Source organism: Siphateles boraxobius, unplaced genomic scaffold (genome assembly GCF_051911475.1).
Source record: "Siphateles boraxobius isolate OS27281-9 unplaced genomic scaffold, OSU_SipBor_1 15, whole genome shotgun sequence".
Classification (NCBI taxonomy): Eukaryota; Metazoa; Chordata; class Actinopteri; order Cypriniformes; family Leuciscidae; genus Siphateles; species Siphateles boraxobius.
The window spans coordinates 4,855,007-4,873,354 of NW_027508755.1; the positions used below are offsets into that span (position 1 = coordinate 4,855,007).

At 39.2% G+C, this 18,348-nt stretch overlaps 1 long non-coding RNA gene and 3 pseudogenes across 2 annotated transcripts; 2 read left to right on the forward strand and 2 right to left on the reverse strand.

Annotated features, from left to right (window-relative positions):
- The first annotated feature begins 2,427 nt into the window (after positions 1–2,427).
- On the forward strand, positions 2,428–3,566 carry LOC143738690 (uncharacterized). The gene is made up of 2 exons (XR_013203942.1): positions 2,428–2,521; positions 2,638–3,566. It is a non-coding gene; the product is annotated as an uncharacterized LOC143738690 (long non-coding RNA).
- Positions 3,567–7,862: 4,296 nt separating this feature from the next.
- LOC143738590 (Ig lambda chain C region pseudogene) lies at positions 7,863–9,772 on the reverse strand (annotated as a pseudogene).
- An 11-nt stretch (positions 9,773–9,783) lies between these two features.
- Positions 9,784–10,259, forward strand: LOC143738591 (immunoglobulin kappa variable 4-1 pseudogene; annotated as a pseudogene).
- A 5,976-nt stretch (positions 10,260–16,235) lies between these two features.
- LOC143738682 (Ig lambda chain C region pseudogene) lies at positions 16,236–18,348 on the reverse strand (annotated as a pseudogene). Its single transcript, XR_013203934.1, has 2 exons — positions 18,318–18,348; positions 16,236–16,621 (listed from the first exon to the last, which is right to left on the reverse strand). The product of XR_013203934.1 is annotated as an Ig lambda chain C region pseudogene (transcript).

Genomic DNA, 18,348 nt, shown 5'->3' on the forward strand with positions numbered 1-18,348 from the left:
GTTCTCACTCATTCTCAGCAAAGATGACTGCAAACGCTCTGATTATCTGCTCTCTACTGCTTTCTTTTACTGGTGAGATTAGTGTTGAATATTCAGAGCATTTTCAGAAGTGCTTTATAAATGTTGCTTCATTCTTCTCATGTATTGTGTGTTTGACTGTAACACTGACTGATGTGTTGTGATGGCAGGTTGTTTTGCTGAGATCATTCTGACTCAGAGTCCATCCGTGAATCTGGCGTCTGTGGGAAGCAGCGTCACTCTCAACTGCGGGTCCAGCAGTTCTAGTTTTACATCCAGTTTAGCCTGGTATCACCAGAAACCCGGACAAACACCCAAACTCCTGTTCTATAGTGTTGGTAGCAAAGTGTCTGGAGTTTCTGAGAGATTCACTGATGGGAGATCAGGAACAAACTTCATGCTCAATATTAGAAATGTCCAGCCTGAAGATGCAGGAGATTATTACTGTCAGCAACATGCTGAATGGCCATTAACACAGTGATACAGAGCCGTACAAAAACCCCTTCAGTGAAAGAGGAACTGCTGATTTAGAAACACACTGCACACATATTACACTGTCACTGGAACCGTTTTTTAAAGTTCTGAACACAAAAAAATTAAATAAAAAATAGGGTCCAGATTCATGAATCATTTTTAAGAATAAATTTTATCTTACCTGCTATCTTATACTTTTTTAACTTAAGAATTTTTTAATATTTAGTATTCCCAAAAATATTTCTTAAGAATGTTCTTAACTTTTTTCTTAAGACTGTTTTTGCGACATCTGCATCTTTTGACAAGCTCTTATATTAAAACATAACAATTTGTAACTTTAATATTAAAAACGCAACACACATTACTAAACTCTGGTTAAAGCAGTTGCTGCAAAAACAGTGTGCAACCTTATTATGATAATTACAGCAATCTGCAGGCAGCTGAAAAAGCTGGATTGAGGAGTTTTATAAGGTTGAGCGCAGTGTTCAAGAATCTATCAGAGGATCGCTCTGTTTGAATACTTGAATCCCTATGTCTGGTCAGAAGGTCGAAGTAGTCTCACGAGATCTCCCTGTAAGATCAGCCCTAGAGCTGGAGGCGCTCCCCTTATTATGGTCCTTTTAGAGTGCCCAGCCTCCACATAGCTTTGAGCACTGTGTAGATCCAGATCAATAATGCTCAATCATTATTCAATCACTTAATTATCTCATTAACTCCAACACTGATCCAGTGTTACATTTAACAGCCTGTAGTGTGCACACTGAGCAGTGGTCATTTCATCTGGGCAAACCCATGTGGGGCCTACATGGAAACCGAGGACAAAACTGGCTGGGTGCCAGTTAGATAGCCCAGGTCAAACCCATGTGGGCCTACATAGCTGTGCTGGCTGGGAAAAGGCCATTTAAGTGCAATTAAAGAGAGAGACTTTCATGACTATGTTTCTTAACACACTTAAGTACACTTTAAACAAGTGCACTTATTTGGATGTATTGAAAAACGTACTAAAGCACATGCAGAGTATTTCATTATAATTTTAACTCTAGTGTGTCATTTGATATTACAAGTTAATATATTTTATATGTTCTAACTTGCAGCTTCTTTACAAATGTGTAATCACAAGAATACTTAAATACATGATGGGGACGTTTCAATAGAAATTACATTAAAGTATCTTTTAGTTTACAAAAAAAGTCAGTCCATTTTAACCATATTTCAAAGACAATAGAATATGAAATTACATACAAATATGTAATTAAGTCCTGCTTAAGTAGGTTAAAAAGCACTCTAAAGTTTAGCTAATTGCATGAACTTATGCTATAAGATTTGTTTTTAAATAACATGCAATTAAGTGTATGAAAATAAATTTAGGTTTACACTGAAGTTAAAGCATATTATTATTTTGTAATAAGTAATCTTAAAATTATCCTAAATTGCACTTTATTTTACAAGGGAGGTGTACAATATATTTTAAATTGTATTATATATTACAATTTTACATTTTACATTATTTTAAAATACATTTTAAAGTTTAAATAAGAAATTATAGATTATGTATTACAATATCTGTTTTTCGAAACAACAAATTTATATTTCATGAATGAGTTTTCAAAAAAAATTTGGTTGAAAATCTATAATAGCGTATAGTACATTTTGAATACATGTTATGGGTATTTATGTACAGTATAGGCTATATATGTATGTATTTATTTTAATTTTTAATTTATATATTTATTCTAATTATTATGTCACATTTCAAAAAACATTTCTTCTCATGCTCTTATAGCATGTCAATACAGGAAAAAAAATTCAAAACTTTTTTTTTGTAGTTAAGAGTTTTATAGTATGTCTGTATTTACAACTCTCACATATAAACCTACACTATAATAACTTTAAGCATTTCAAATAGATTTTTTTTGTTCCACAAGCCGGTCAGGACTGTAAACAGCAGGTCTCGTCTGTTCTCACTCATTCTCAGCAAAGATGACTGCAAACGCTCTGATTATCTGCTCTCTACTGCTTTCTCTTGCTGGTGAGATTAGTGTTGAATATTCAGAGCATTTTCAGAAGTGCTTTATAAATGTTGCTTCATTCTTCTGATGTATTGTGTGTTTGACTGTAACACTGACTGATGTGCTGTGATGGCAGGTTGTTTTGCTGAGATCATTCTGACTCAGAGTCCATCCGTGAATCTGGCGTCTGTGGGAAGCAGCGTCACTCTCAACTGCGGGTCCAGCAGTTCTAGTTTTACATCCAGTTTAGTCTGGTATCACCAGAAACCCGGACAAACACCCAAACTCCTGTTCTATAGGGTTGGTAGCAAAGTGTCTGGAGTTTCTGAGAGATTCACTGATGGGAGATCAGGAACAAACTTCATGCTCAATATTAGAAATGTCCAGTGAAGATCAATTTGCTGTTTTATGTTATTTTTTTATTTTTATTTAATCATTTTCATAATAATTTCACAATGTATTTTGTGAAGTCAGACTATGTTTCTGCATGTGTGCTGAGTAGAGAGTGGGTAGAGTTATATTCTGCTTATAGGTATGCAATGTTCACTTAGCAGAGATGTTCCAATGATGATGATACTTCAAATGTGTACAGTTGGTATGCTCTTTGCAAGAGAATGAATGTTTCAACTGATGCAAATGTACCATTTGTATATCACTAATGTATACACTGAGAAATAGTTTCTTAATGTGGAAAGTGGGTTGTACCATGTGCATTAGATATAAGTCCATTTTAAACATAAGCAATGTGGTTTTTCTACCTTACAATGAAGTTGTAAGTCTCTCAGTGATGTATATAAGCTCAATCTTTCTGTACCACCTTAGAGAAACAAAGGCATGATGGGGTGAGAGGAAGGAGAAACATAGAGATGATGGGGGAAAGGAAGGAGAAACCCAGAGAAACCATTTACAGCTAGCATGATGGGATGAGAAGATAGAGAAATGGGGAATAGAGAAATCTGGAATGAAGACCTCCTCTCATGTAGCCTTATTCTTATGCCTGTGTTTCTCTCTGTCTGACACATGATATATTATACATAATAAATAGAAATCTATTGGCAAAAGTAACTGGTGTAGCTTCTGTGATTCAACAATAATAGGGGGAAGCAAGATTTTCAAATGCTGAATGGCCATTAACACAATGATACAGAGCCGTACAAAAACCCCTTCAGTGAAAGAGGAACTGCTGATTTAGACACACACTGCACACATATTTCACTGTGATTGGAGCCGTTTTTAAAGTTCTGAACAGAAAAACAAAATCTGGGGCAAGATTCACAAAACATTCACTGTTAAAAAGAAAGAAAAGTTGAGCTAACTTAAAAAAATAAGGCAAACTATCGCATTCACCTTTTTAAGTTAACTCAACTAATCCCCTCCAGTTAAAATCTACTTAAAATAATTGTTAATCTATTGAGTAGCAGGTAGTCTATTTAACTTAAAACTTATTGTTAAGGGAACTAAACAATGTTTAGCATTTGCAAGCAGCTACAATCACTGTTTTTCATTTCCATGTTTTATATTCAAAGTTGGCTACACGATATGAACATAATTAGCCTCTTAAAAATAGAGGCACACAGTTTACCCTCTTAAACTGGACAAATAAGTTGTAAAAGTTGCAATGAGGAGAACATATATAGTTCAACACAAATCTCCAACATGGTGATGATACACCATTGTAATTCAGTAAAAATATGAACTCTGAACATATGACAGCTAAATAACAGATACATATCGTGAGTCTGCTGTTCCTGAAGAGTCTCCTGTGTGTTTTGGTTTTGTGGATTAATATGTCGATACATTGAGCGGCGTTGGTAGGCCTTCCGTTGTTTCTGAGGCCTCTTTGAGGCTTATAGCTTGGGCAGTGGGCATAGGGAATACTGGCACTGACAGTATGTGTATGTGACCCGAAGGGAGAGTGTTTTGGCATTTCAGTGAAACTGCCATTTCCGACGTTTTTACTAGGGGTGGCACGATCCGCTTTTTTTGTCTCCGATACCGATTCCGATACCTGGGACTCAGTATTGGCCGATACCGATCCGATCCAATACTAAAATAATAATTAAAAAAACCAAATTACCTAATAAACTGTATCTGTATGCCTCACTGTGGGGAAGAGACTGGGATTATTCTTTTGTTAAAGGCATCAAAGCTTGACTTAAACATTATTTTCCTTACTTTGTAAAACAATACAGACAAAATATATACTATATAATTAAAAGACATTTAATTTAAAATTTTAAGCGCAACTTTTTAATGAAGCAGCAACATATGATACATAGATTGGACAGAACAACTAAGGCTATCAATAAACTGCCATTGCGCAAAAGTATTGTAATATGAAAGGCTCCAATTCAGAGCGGCACGAAACCTTATGCGCTTCCCGTGCGCAGAATGATTATTCGAAGTAACATGGAGTTACGGCGCGCAGCGCGTCGCATTGAAAAGTTCAAAGCACAAAAGTAAGATATACATATATTTATTTATTTATTCATTAGTTTGAGCCTTTTAACAGTTTTACATTTCAGTTAATGTGCGTGTGAAGAGCAATTATATCGCTCTCTACTCCAGTGTTGTGATCACTGAGGAGTTGTGTTGTGATCTAACAGACACCCGGTTGAAAGTAACATGTGAAACTCCAGCACGTTAAAGTGCTTTTATGCAAACCATAGACCTTTATCTACAGATCTACAGTATAATAATAGGAACATTGACTCATCTTGGAGAGAGTTTCATCATGTTGACTGTTTTACCCGAGCGCGACGCGCTGTTTGAGTGCTGAGAATGACTGACAGCCGCAGCGGAGGGAAGCACTTAGGTGAAGATTAATTTAACGATTTAAATCTGTAACTCACATCAAACTATATGTAATGGCTTCAGAAATCTTGGAATACAGCACACGAAAACATTATAGTGCTTTATAATGTTTTTGTGCCTTTTGTGTTGTATAACAATAACATACGTAGGCTATACAATATCGGATCGGATTTGGATGGTCTCGTCTGGCGATACCCGATCCGGCAAATATTGGTAGTATCGGAGCAATACCGATACTGAGTATCGGATCAGCGCACCCCTAGTTTTTACACAGCCATAATTGCCATGTGTAACCCCCCTTCACCCGGGTCCCACTCGACCCGCTCCGAGCGGGCCTCGAACCCGGGTCTCCGGCATGAGAGTCAGGCGCTCTAACAAGGAGGCTAAAGACTGCAGCCTCTAGCATCTGTCGCCAGAGCGCCTATTGAGATCAGAGGAGTGAGGTTTACTCGCACAGCAACTACTAGCTTGCCTCCGTTACACTCACCCCCCTAAACCTCACTCCCATCCGGGTCACGGCACCAATGTAACCCCCCTTCACCCGGGTCCCACTCGACCCTCTCCGAGCGGGCCTCGAACAAGAAGGGGGATGACTGCAGCCTCTAGCATCTGTCGCCAGAGCGCCTATTGAGATCAGAGGAGTGAGGTTTACTCGCACAGCAACTACTAGCTTGCCTCCGTTACACATGCACTCCCCTCAGTATGATTGCAATGATATATCGTTCCACAATAATGTCATTGACGCAGTACGTGTTCCCTTTCGAAAGGGAATGTCTCAGGTTGCGACTGTAACCTTTGTTCCCTGAGAATAGGGAATGAGACCCTGTGTCTTTCACCATGCCTCGGGATCTCCTGCTGAAAAGTTCTTTCAGACGATAAGTGGATGACATTCTCTAGCCGCCCATTATATTCTTCCAGGTCGCACTAGTATTGACGTTATAGGCTGTTGCAGGTCAAAATGATTCTAGTGATCGGATAAGCGTTTCAGACAACGGTTCACGAGGAGGCATTCCCCAAAAGCGTCATCAACGCAGTGTCTTCAACGGTTCCAGTCGTAAACTGTGATGTTACTTCTCCAGCCTCCAGGCCCATTCTCCACCTCGACCTGTCAGCACTTCGGCTCTTCTTTGGCTCTGCGCTCCCTCAGCTCCACCGTAGTCCTCCATCACACAGGATCCCTCGTTCCTCCATCTACGCCTTGTTCTCTCAATATCCTGGTTTCGCTACAGATTTCAAAACCTCCAGCTGCACCTCAACCCTCCAGCCCTTCGGCTCCACCAGGTCCCTGCTATGATGTCGCCTTAGGCCGTCTTCCTGCTGTTTTTTTACTGGAGTCTCCGCTTCATCTGGCTCCGCCTCAGTCGGTCATCCCTCAGGCTTCGTCCAGGAAACCTGTCAGGGCTCAATCTTGGCTCCTCCCTCCGTCATCCATCTTACTATTCCCCTCAGCAAGTCTCCCCAGTTCTCTGCCCTTCACCAGCTCCTCTTCCATCTCCAATACCCCGTCCCTCCCTCCCTCCACTCTGGGACTGTTGTTTACGGCACGAGGACTCGTCTAGTGGGAGGGGGGAGTAATGTCAGGTTCAGGTTATGTATCAATGTGTTTGCGTTCATCATTCTATGCTTCCTGTTTCCTTTCAGTTTAGTTCCCGTCTCCTTAGTAACTAATTCCTCCTGGTTTGTTACATTGGTTACTGATTAGTCCCCGCTTGTTTGAGTCTGCTGTTCCTGAAGAATCTCCTGTGTGTTTCAGTTTTGTGGATTAAAGAATATTGATATCGTCATTCTGAGTAATTCGTGTTTGAATTAAATTGAATTGAAACTCTCCATTCCACAAAAGGTTCTTTCTGGTGAAAAAAAAATCTTTAGATTTTTACAATGTTCTTCACACTGAGAATTTTTTATTTTTTTATTTTTTTAGAACTGTTCACTGAAAAGTTCTTCAGGGAACCAAAATATGTTTCTTCTGCGGCCTCCCTGCGAAAAACTCCCTTTGGAACCTTTATTTTTTAATATTCTTTCTTTTATTTTAGATTCATTTTAATTACTGAGAAGTTATAGTTTTTGTTAACAATAGCAACACTTGCAAATGCTGTTTCAAAATGACTTTCTTGTTTCATAATTTACTGTGCAGGTGTTGTCATGCTTCACTGAGCGAAATTTATTTGGGTATTTGAGATGAAATACTTCATAGGGAAGTCAACATGTCTCATAATGTGAATCCATCTAAATTTCTTTATGTATTTTTTGATGCAGAACCCATAAGATTTGAGTGGCTACATTTCATTACAAGAACATTTATTGGAATATTTGTACTTCTAAACACTGATTTGTAACGGCAGGATATAAAACAGTAAATGGTTAAAAACAAATACTTTTTTTCTCAATTCATACAAAAAGGACTCAAAGACAGACACAGTATTATTTATTTTATTTGAGTTATAACAGAACATCACAGCATGCTCTTGTGTGAATGAACTCAGAGAAGCAGAAGTGAGACGTCCGCCAGAAGGATGAAGCAGAAGCCAGAGGAGAGACTGAGCGGATCTACTGATCTGAACACTGATCTCTCCTCAGTTGTGCCGTGACTGCCGGCTGGCCGCTCCGTGTGACCTCACAGCTCACTGAGACGCTCTTCATCCACTCCTGCTCAGAGAGAGTCAGGCTGCTGCTCCAGCTGTACAGAGCGTCCTTCTGCAGGATCCCAGCGCTGCTCTCCTGAGCCCTGCTGCTGCCGTCCACCTTCCAGCTCAGGCTCCAGTCTGACGGCAAGCCCTCGCTGGCCACACACAGCAGTGTCGCTGTGTTCAGAGAGGAGATCTCTGCACTGGACGGGGGCAGGATGATCACTTTAGGAGGAGTGTTGCCTGAGAGAAGAAGAGCAGCGGGACCACAAACAACTCGCTTAACAAACAGATTCAATTTATTACAGATTAAAGTGACAGAAAACATTCCTACCATCAGTTTAAACAGACTTATATAATAAAAGGCCATTTAAGTGCAATTAAAGAGAGAGACTTTCATGACTATGTTTCTTAACACACTTATACGCTTTAAAGAAGTGCAATTATTTTGATGTATTGAAAAATGTACTAAAGCACATGCAGAGTATTTCATTATAATTTCAACTCTAGTGTGTTATTTGGTATTACAAGTTAATATATTTTAAATGTTCTAACTTGCAGCTTCATCTTTACAAATGTGTAATCACAAGTGTATTTAAATACATGATGGGCACGTTTCAATAGAAATTACTTTAAAGTATCTTTTAGTTTACAAAACAAAGTCAGTCCATTTTAACCATATTTCAAAGACAATTTAATGAATTATGAAATTACATATAAAGATGTAATTAAGCCTAGCTTTAGTAGGTTAAAAAGCAGCTAAAAGCAGCTAAAAGTTTAGCTAATTGCATTTCATATGAACTTATGCGATAATATATATTTTCTTTTAAATAACATACAATTAAGTGTCTGAAAACATAAATTTTAATTCACACTGAAGTATATGTTAAAGCATATTATTATTTTGTAATAAGTATTCTTAAAAGTATCCTAAATTGCACTTTTTTCCAGAAGGGAGTTGTAAAATATACTTTAAATTGTATTATATATTATAATTTTACATTTTAAATTATTTTAAAATAAATCTTAATATTTTAAATGAGAAATTCTATATAGTGTATTACAATATCTGTTTTTCAAAACAACAAATTTATATTTCATGAATGAGTTTTACAATTGTTTTATTTTAAAGTAGGTTGAAAATCTATAATAGCTTATAGTAAATGTTGAATACAGGTATGTTATTAATTTATATATTTATTCTAAGTAGTATGTCATATTTCAAAAAATATTCTTCTCATGCTTTTATGTCAATATTTATCAAATTAATCTCTTTTCCTGGTCAATACTGGTGAAAATGTTCAAAACTTTTTTGTAGTTAAGAGTTTTGTAGTATGTCTGTATTATCATCCCTCACATATAAACCTAATAGAGCAGAAGTACAAAAACCTCCTGAACGCTTCAGTAGATGCACTGTTCACTGCATCTCCAAAACAACATCTTTCACTTCATTTGCTATTGTGGTCAATTACAGTTCAATAAACACATTTCATTTTTTTAAAAAGGACAATTTTTATAATATATGATTTTACATTTAAACATTGCAATCTAAACTGCAGTTGATTGACTGATGGTCAACTACTGAAGTCATTATAGTAACCTTGGAAACTCTTGAGAAATAACAGTTGATACTGATATTAAATCTTACAGTAAGTGTAGAAATTACATTTGATAACTACATTTGAAACTGAATTATTATTATTTATTTAAATCAGTGTGCCAGATTTTCTCCTGAAAGGAAACAGCTTTGAATATGTGCAAAACCCCTTTGTTTAAGACGGACTGTCCGCCGCTCAGGACTGTAAACAGCAGGTCTCGTCTGTTCTCACTCATTCTCAGCAAAGATGACTGTAAACGCTCTGATTATCTGCTCTCTACTGCTTTCTCTTGCTGGTGAGATTAGTGTTGAATATTCAGAGTTTTTTCAGAAGTGCTTTATAAATGTTGTTTCATTCTTCTCATGTATTGTGTGTTTGACTGTAAAACTGACTGATGTGTTGTGATGGCAGGTTGTTTTGCTGAGATCATTCTGACTCAGAGTCCATCCGTGAATCTGGCGTCTGTGGGAAGCAGCGTCACTCTCAACTGCTGGTCCAGCAGTTCTAGTTTTACATCCAGTTTAGCCTGGTATCACCAGAAACCCGGACAAACACACAAACTCCTGTTCTCTAGTGTTGGTAACAAAGTGTCTGGAGTTTCTGAGAGATTCACTGATGGGAGATCAGGAAAAAACTTCATGCTCAATATTAGAAATGTCCAGACTGAAGATGCAGGAGATTATTACTGTCAGCAGCATTATGAATCTCCATTAACACAGTGATACAGAGCCGTACAAAAACCCCTTCAGTGAAAGAGGAACTGCTGATTTAGACACACACTGCACACATATTACACTGTCATTGGAGTCAGTTTTTTTAAGTTCTGAACAGAAAAATTGGGGCCAGATTCATGAATCATTCTTAAGAATACAATTAATCTTAACTGGTATCTTGTCATTTTTTAACTTAAGATTTTTTTAATATTTAGTATTCCCAAAAATACTCCTCATAAATGTTCTTATCTTGTTTCTTAAGACTGTTTTTGCGACATCTGCATCTTTTGACAAGCTCTTATATTAAAACATAACAATTTGTAACTTTATCATTAAAAACGCAACACTCATTACTAAACTTTGGTCAAAGCAGTTGCTGCAAAAACAGTGTGCAAACTTATTATGATAATTAAAGCAATCTGCAGGCAGCTGAAAAAGCTGGACTGAGGTGTTTTATAAGGTTGAGCGCAGTGTTCAAGAATCTATCAGAGGATCGCTCTGTTTGAATACTTAAATCCCTATGTCTGGTCAGAAGGTCGAAGTACTCTCACAAAGTCTCCCTGTTAGATCAGCCCTAGAGCTGGAGGCGCTCCCCTTATTATGGTCCTTTTAGAGTGCCCAGCCTCCACATAGCTTTGAAGCACTGTGTAGATCCAGGATCGAGTAGAGTTACTCCCCTCGTTTGGAAGGGTTATAAAGCGCTATGCTGAGTTCTACTGATGCCCGTCTCTATGAGCCGGTCTGTGAGCAACTACTGCCATTATCTGCAGTCCTCCCTATCAGATGCCTCTACAAGTTGAGGCAAATAATGTTAAAACTCGGTGTAGAAAACAGACAGGTTGTTGGCAAGACTAGGTCATTAAATTAGACCAGGTCAGCATCCCTGGTCGCATGTGGGGTTGCCTTTCTGTCCCCCTCAGAAAGTGACTGGACAGGACTCCTTTGGACCCCCTGGCCATATTCCCTTAAAGGAACCCCTTTAATAGGGTTGGTGCCAAGCCTTTGAACGGCCTTGGTGGGCCTTCATTGTTTCGGAGGCCTCTTGTGACGTTCTCTAGCCGCCCCTTATATTCTTCCAGGTCACACTAGTTTTGGCATCATAGGCTTTTGCCAGTCAATACGATTGCCGTGTTTGGATAAGCGGATCAGAGAACGGTTCGCGAGGAGGCATTCCCCAAAAGTGGCATCAACGCAGTGTCTTGTTCGCTGTTCTAAGGACTCACGTTAGGTTCATGTCAGGTTCACATTATATATCAATGTGTTTTCGTTCATGTGTCTCTGTTTCCTGTTTCCTTTTAGTTTAGTTCCTGTCTCCTTAGTTACTAATTTCTCCTTGTTTGTTCCCGTAGTTACTGATAAGTCCCAGCTTGTGTAAGTTTGCTGATCCTGAAGAATCTCCTGTGTGTTTTGGTTTTGTGGATTAAAGGATATTGATATCATCATTCTTTGTGCTTTCTGTTGGAAAAATTCTCATACAAAAATGTAATATATGGCCATATATGTACTTATATTTTAAATAGCATAACATATATCTATATATATATATATTCGACTTATCTGAGAACACAATATATGCCTCAGGAGAAGGAACTGGAGATGAGGAACAACGGAGAAGACTCTGTGATAATCCAAGGAGACTGGTAATAGCTTTGAAAGTCCACGAGATAAGCACAGTATTAGCGTCTTGATGCAAATGATACCGGACAAAGACTGAGAGTGAGGCTTAAATGCCGGAGGTGATTGCAGTGCTGTTGATGTGCAGGTGTGTGATGTGCTGGTGTGTGATGTGCTGGTGTGTGATCAGTTCTCAGGAGAGGGAGTGCGTTGTGCCTGGCGTGGTTGTGACATTACTGATACATTGGAGCGTCGGAGCGGCGAAGGTCTGCTGTCATTCTACGTCTGCGCAGTGCCCGTTGCAGCTGGTGGTGAGCGGAGTCCCAGACCCTCTCGCTCTCTCGGAACCAGTAGTCAACAGCAGCAACATCCGATGGTTCCCAAGACCAGGGGAAAAGTGGGGGTTGGTAACCGAGCATGCACTGGAAGGGATTGAGTCCAGTGGTAGGTTGCCGCAAGGAGTTCTGTGCGTACTCATCCCAATCTAGGAACTGGTTCCAAGAGTCCTGGTGGCCGTGACAAAAAGTACGGAGGAAACGTCCAATCTCCTGTATCTTCCGTTCCGTCTGCCTGTTCGACTGTGGGTGGTAACCAGAGGAGAGGCTGACGGTCACACCTAGGAGTGAGAAGAAAGCCCTCCATACCTTGGAGATTAATTGTGGTCCTCTATCTGACACAATGTCCTCTGGGATTCCATAAACTCTGAAAATATGGTTGAACATAAGCTCGGCAGTTTGCATGGCGGTGGGAAGTCCTTTCAGGGGAATTAGACGACATGACTTGGAGAATCTGTTGATGATTACAAGAATGCAGGTGCAGTGATCGGAGTTAGGTAAGTCAGTTATGAAATCTACTCCTAGGTGTGACCAGGGTCTGTTGGGAACGAGCAGAGGATGAAGCTTACCGGAGGGACGATGACGTGGACTTTTCGAGATGGCGCATTCCCTGCAACCTGGTGGATGAGTGGAGAACTTGTGGAGAAACTCCCGGAGTACCTCATGTATGAAATCCTGGAATACGGAGGATGGGTAGAGTTCCATAACCCATGAATACGGCGGAGGTTGGCCAAACCATATGGCATAACGAGGTACTCATAGTGCCCAGTAGGGGTCCCGAAGGCCGTCTTCCATTTGTCCCCCTCACATATCTGGATTAGGTTGTAGGCGCTGCAAGGTCCAACTTGGAGAAAACAGTGGCACCTCGGAGATGTTCCAGTGCAGCGGGGACGAGAGGAAGGGGGTAGCGAAACTTAACAGTGATCCGGTTGAGTGCGCGGTAGTCTATACAGGGCCGCAATTCTTCGTCCTTCTTGGCCACAAAAAAAAAAAGCTGGAAGCAGCAGGGGAAGTAGACGGGCGGATGTAACCTTGCTCCAGAGCCTCTTTGATGTATTCTACCATCGCCTTCTCCTCCGGGAGTGACAGGGGATAAATCTTCCCACGGGGCACTGACTCACCCTGAAGCAGATCGATGGCACAATCCCATGGTCGGTGTGGAGGCAGCTTAGAGGCTCGCTGGGGGCAGAAAACATCACTGAAATGGGCATAACATCGAGGAAAGTCTATTGAAAGTTTCTTGACAGGACTTTCTATGGATGTAGAGCAAAGGGGTAGCTCTCTGGTCCGAGGAGTAGTCGGTACCGGAAGTGCAGAGAAACAATCAGGGAAGCAGCAATCCCCCCACTTCAGTATTTCGCCGGTCCTCCAGGAGATGATGGGATTGTTCTGTTCCAACCATGGGCGCCCTAGAATCACATCTGCGGTGGATTCCTCTAAAACCAGTAAATGTTGTTGTTCTACATGTAGGGCTCCTATTTGAAGCTGTATGGGACCAGCACAGAGACGTACCTGCTTCCGGCTGAGGAGTCTGCCAGTTATTGAGTGAATTTGGTAGGTGGACGGCGTGGCGGTAGACTTGAGCTTGAGCTGATGGCAGAGGGCGCCAGAGAGGAAGTTGCCTGCTGATCCCGAGTCAAGAAGGGCGATAACTGGAATAGTTACATCGGCAGCAGTTAAATTCACAATGGTAGAGAGTGGTTTAAGATTATCATACGTAGGAATAATAGCACTCACCATGGGACGAGGAGGACGAATGGGACATTTAGAGATGAAGTGCTCGGAGGAACCACAATATAAACACAGACTCTGGGTCTGCCGTCTCTGTCCTTCAGCACGAGTCAACCGTGCGCCATCCACCTGCATGGGTTAGTAATTCCCAATGGAATCTTTGTAGGCTGCGAAATGTAATCGCACACGAGGGTTCAGACCCTGACGATACGTAGTGAGCAGGGCTCGTTCATTCCATCCACTAGCGGTAGCTAGTGTACGAAATTGCAGGGCATATTCACTCACAGACATGGAGCCTTGTCTTAACTGGTACAGTCGTTCGCCAATCCATGAATCCCAGATGGGCGTCCCGAAAACTTCCATGATGGAAAAAACTGGAGAGAGATTGGGTTATGGAACTCTTCTGGGACAAGAGTGATTCGGTCCAGCGCAGTGCTTTGCCATTCAACTGAGAAATTACAAACGCAACCTTAGCAAGGTCGCTCGGATACAGGTGTGGCTGCATCTCCAAGACCAGTGAACATTGTAAGATGAACCCATTGCAATCCTCCGCCTTCCCTGAGGTCAGGCCATAGAACTGAAAAATACTGGAGGAGAAGCAGTGAAGAAGACTTGGAGACTTGCAGATGGAAACCACACTGGAATAGCGGAGACACAGGAGAATGAACTGGAGATGAGGAACAATGGAGAAGACTCGGTGATAATCCAAGGAGACTGCTAATAGCTTTGGAAGTCCACGAGGTAAGCACAGTGTTAGCGTCTTGATGCAAACGATACCGGACAAAGACTGAGAGTGAGTGTGAGGCTTAAATGCCGGAGGTGATTGCAGTGCTGATGATGTGCAGGTGTGTGATCAGTACTCAGGAGACGGAGTGCGTTGTGATTGTGTAAGGGTGGAGCCTGGCGTGGTTGTGACATATATATGGGAAAATATATGGCACTTACATGAAAACGGCCATTTTTGCTATATTTTGAAATATATGTTTCATATATGTCTATGTGTTTTAAATATATGAATTTTGCATTGATTCTCATATTGTGACAGAGACTGGAGAAGGATGCAATAAAAAACGCTTTATTAAAGAAGGTAAGTATATATATATTCACGGTCAGGCACACAAGACAGGGGAACAACACAGCTGGTACAGAGGTGGGTCGGACGGACTCCAGCGCAGATGGTGGGCGACGCAGGGACCTCGGTGGGCAACCAGTGAAGTGCTCCCAGTCCAGTGGTGAATCTCCAGTGAAGTACCCACAGTCCAGTGGTGAATCTCCAGTGAAGTGCCCGGTGAATCCGTGGAAGTGCGAGGGAACTCGAAGACAACACGACGACGAACAAGGGAAATCTTGAAAAAAGAGGACGCACAGCTCAGAAACAGGAACACACCGGGAAGAACAACGATCTGACAACATGAGACACCAGTTACTGAACATATAAAGGGACAAACGGATTGAAACCAGCTGGCGCTGCTGATCACCAATGATCAGTGACCACGCCCACAAATACACACACAACAGCACGCGAGACTAGAGAGAGACAGTGAATTCATGCACCGTGACACATATAGGCAGCAGACATACATGGGCACTGACATTATATATGTAATTTACATATATTGACATATATTACATTTCTGTATGGGAAACTATCCTTAGATTTTTAAAATGTTCTTCACACTGAGAAAAAACTTGGTTCTTTTTTATAGCTGTTCCCGGAAAGGTTCTTAGCGGAACCAAAAGATGGTTCTTCTGTGGAATCACTGTGAAAAACACGTTTTGAAACCTTCATTTTCTAATATTTATTTTAGAATAAAATATAATTGTATTATATATTTGTTTTTTCTTTTCTTTTAGATTAATTTTAATTACTGAGAATGTTTAGTTTTTTTTTTTAACAATAGCAAGACTTGCAAATGCTGTTTTAAGATGACTTTCTTGTTTCATAGTTTACTGTGCAGGTGTTGTCATGCTTCACTGAGTAAAATTTATTTGGGTATTTGAGATGAAATATTTTATAGTGAAGTCAACATGTCTCACAATGTAACTCCATCTAATATTTATTTATTTATTTATTGATGCAGACGCTATAAGATTTGAGAGGCTACATTAGATTACAAGAACATTTATGTGAATATTTGTACTTCTAAACACTGATTTGTAACGGCAGGATGTGAAACAGTAAATGGTTAAAAACAAATTATTTTTTTCTCAAATAACACAAAAGGACTCAAAGACAGACACAGTATTATTTATTTTATTTCAATTATAACAGAACATCATAGCATGCTCTTGTGTGAATGAACTCAGAGAAGCAGAAGTGAGACGTCCGCCAGAAGGATGAAGCAGAAGCCAGAGGAGAGACTGAGCGGATCTACTGATCTGAACACTGATCTCTCCTCAGTTGTGCCGTGACTGCCGGCTGGCCGCTCCGTGTGACCTCACAGCTCACTGAGACGCTCTTCATCCACTCCTGCTCAGAGAGAGTCAGGCTGCTGCTCCAGCTGTACAGAGCGTCCTTCTGCAGGATCCCAGCACTGCTCTCCTGAGCCCTGCTGCTGCCGTCCACCTTCCAGCTCAGGCTCCAGTCTGATGGCAAGCCCTCGCTGGCCACACACAGCAGTGTCGCTGTGTTCAGAGAGGAGATCTCTGCACTGGACGGGGGCAGGATGATCACTTTAGGAGGAGTGTTGCCTGAGAGAAGAAGAGCAGCGGGACCACAAACAACTCGCTTAACAAACAGATTCAATTTATTACAGATTAAAGTGACAGACAACATTCCTACCATCAGTTTAAACAGACTTATATAATAAAAGGCCATTTAAGTGCAATTAAAGAGAGAGACTTTCATGACTATGTTTCTTAACACACTTCAGTACGCTTTAAAGAAGTGCACTAATTTTGATGTATTGAAAAATGTACTAAAGCACATGCAGACTACTTCATTATAATTTCAACTCTAGTGTGTTATTTGATATTACAAGTTCATCTATTTTAAATGTACTAACTTGCAGCTTCATCTTTACAAATGTGTAATCACAAGTATATTTAAATACATGATGGGCACGTTTCAATAGAAATTACATTAAAGTATCTTTTAGTTTACAAAAAAAGTCAGTACATTTTAACCATATTTCAAAGAGAATATAATTAATTATGAAATTACATAAAGATGTAATTGAGCCTAGCTTAAGTAGGTTAAAAAGCACTCTAAAGTTTAGCTAATTGCATGAACTTATGCTATAAGATTTTTTTTTAAATTACATGCAATTAAGTGTCTGAAAACAAATTTTGGTTTACACTTAAGTATATGTTAAAGCATATTATTATTTGGAATAAGTGTTCTTAAAAGTATCCTAAATTGCACTTTTTTTACAAGGGAGGTGTAAAATGTATTTTAAATTGTATTATATATTACAATTTTACATTATTTTAAAATACATTTTAAAGTTTAAATAAGAAATTCTACATAATGTATTACAATATCTGTTTTTCAAAACAACAAATTTATATTTCATGAATGAGTTTTACAAAAAAAAAAAAAAATTCAAAGTAGGTTGAAAATCTATAATAGCGTATAGTAGATTTTGAATACAGGTATGATATGGGTATTTATGTATTTATGTGCATACACATAGGTTACAAAGCACTCTTAAGTTTAGCTAAATGCATGAAATTATACTATAAGATTCTTTTTTTAAATAACATGCAATTAAGTGTCTGAAAAAACACATTTTGGTTCACACTGAAGTATAATGTTAAAGAATATTATTATTAAGTAGTCTAAAAATTTTCCTAAATTGCTCTTTTTTTTCCAGAAGGGAGGAGTAAAATATATTTTAAATTGTATTACATATTATAAATATACATTTTTAATTATTTTAAAATAAATTTTATAGTTTAAATTGTATATAATGTATTACAATATCTGTTTTCAAAACAACACATTTACCTTTCATGAGTTTTACAATTGTTTTATTTCAAAGTAGGTTGAAAATCTATAATAGCGTATTGTACATTTTGAATACAGGAATGTTATGGGTATGTATGTATGTACGTATTTATTTATTAATTTATATATTTATTCTAAGTAGTATGTCACATTTCAAAACAAATATTGTTCTCATGCTCTTATAGCATGTCAATATTTATCAAATGAATCTCTTTTCCTGGTCAATACTGGTGAAAATGTTCAAAACTTTATTTTTGTAGTTAAGAGTTTTGTTGTATGTCTGTATTATCATCCCTCACATATAAACCTACACTATATTTACTGATATAGATTTCTTTTTGTTCCACAAGACAAAGTAAAACATTCATAATGCCATAAAATATATGACTAAATATTACAACACTGTACCGAATTAAAATGATTTGATTATTTACTTACTGCCAACATCCAGTCTGGTGCCGCCGCCGAA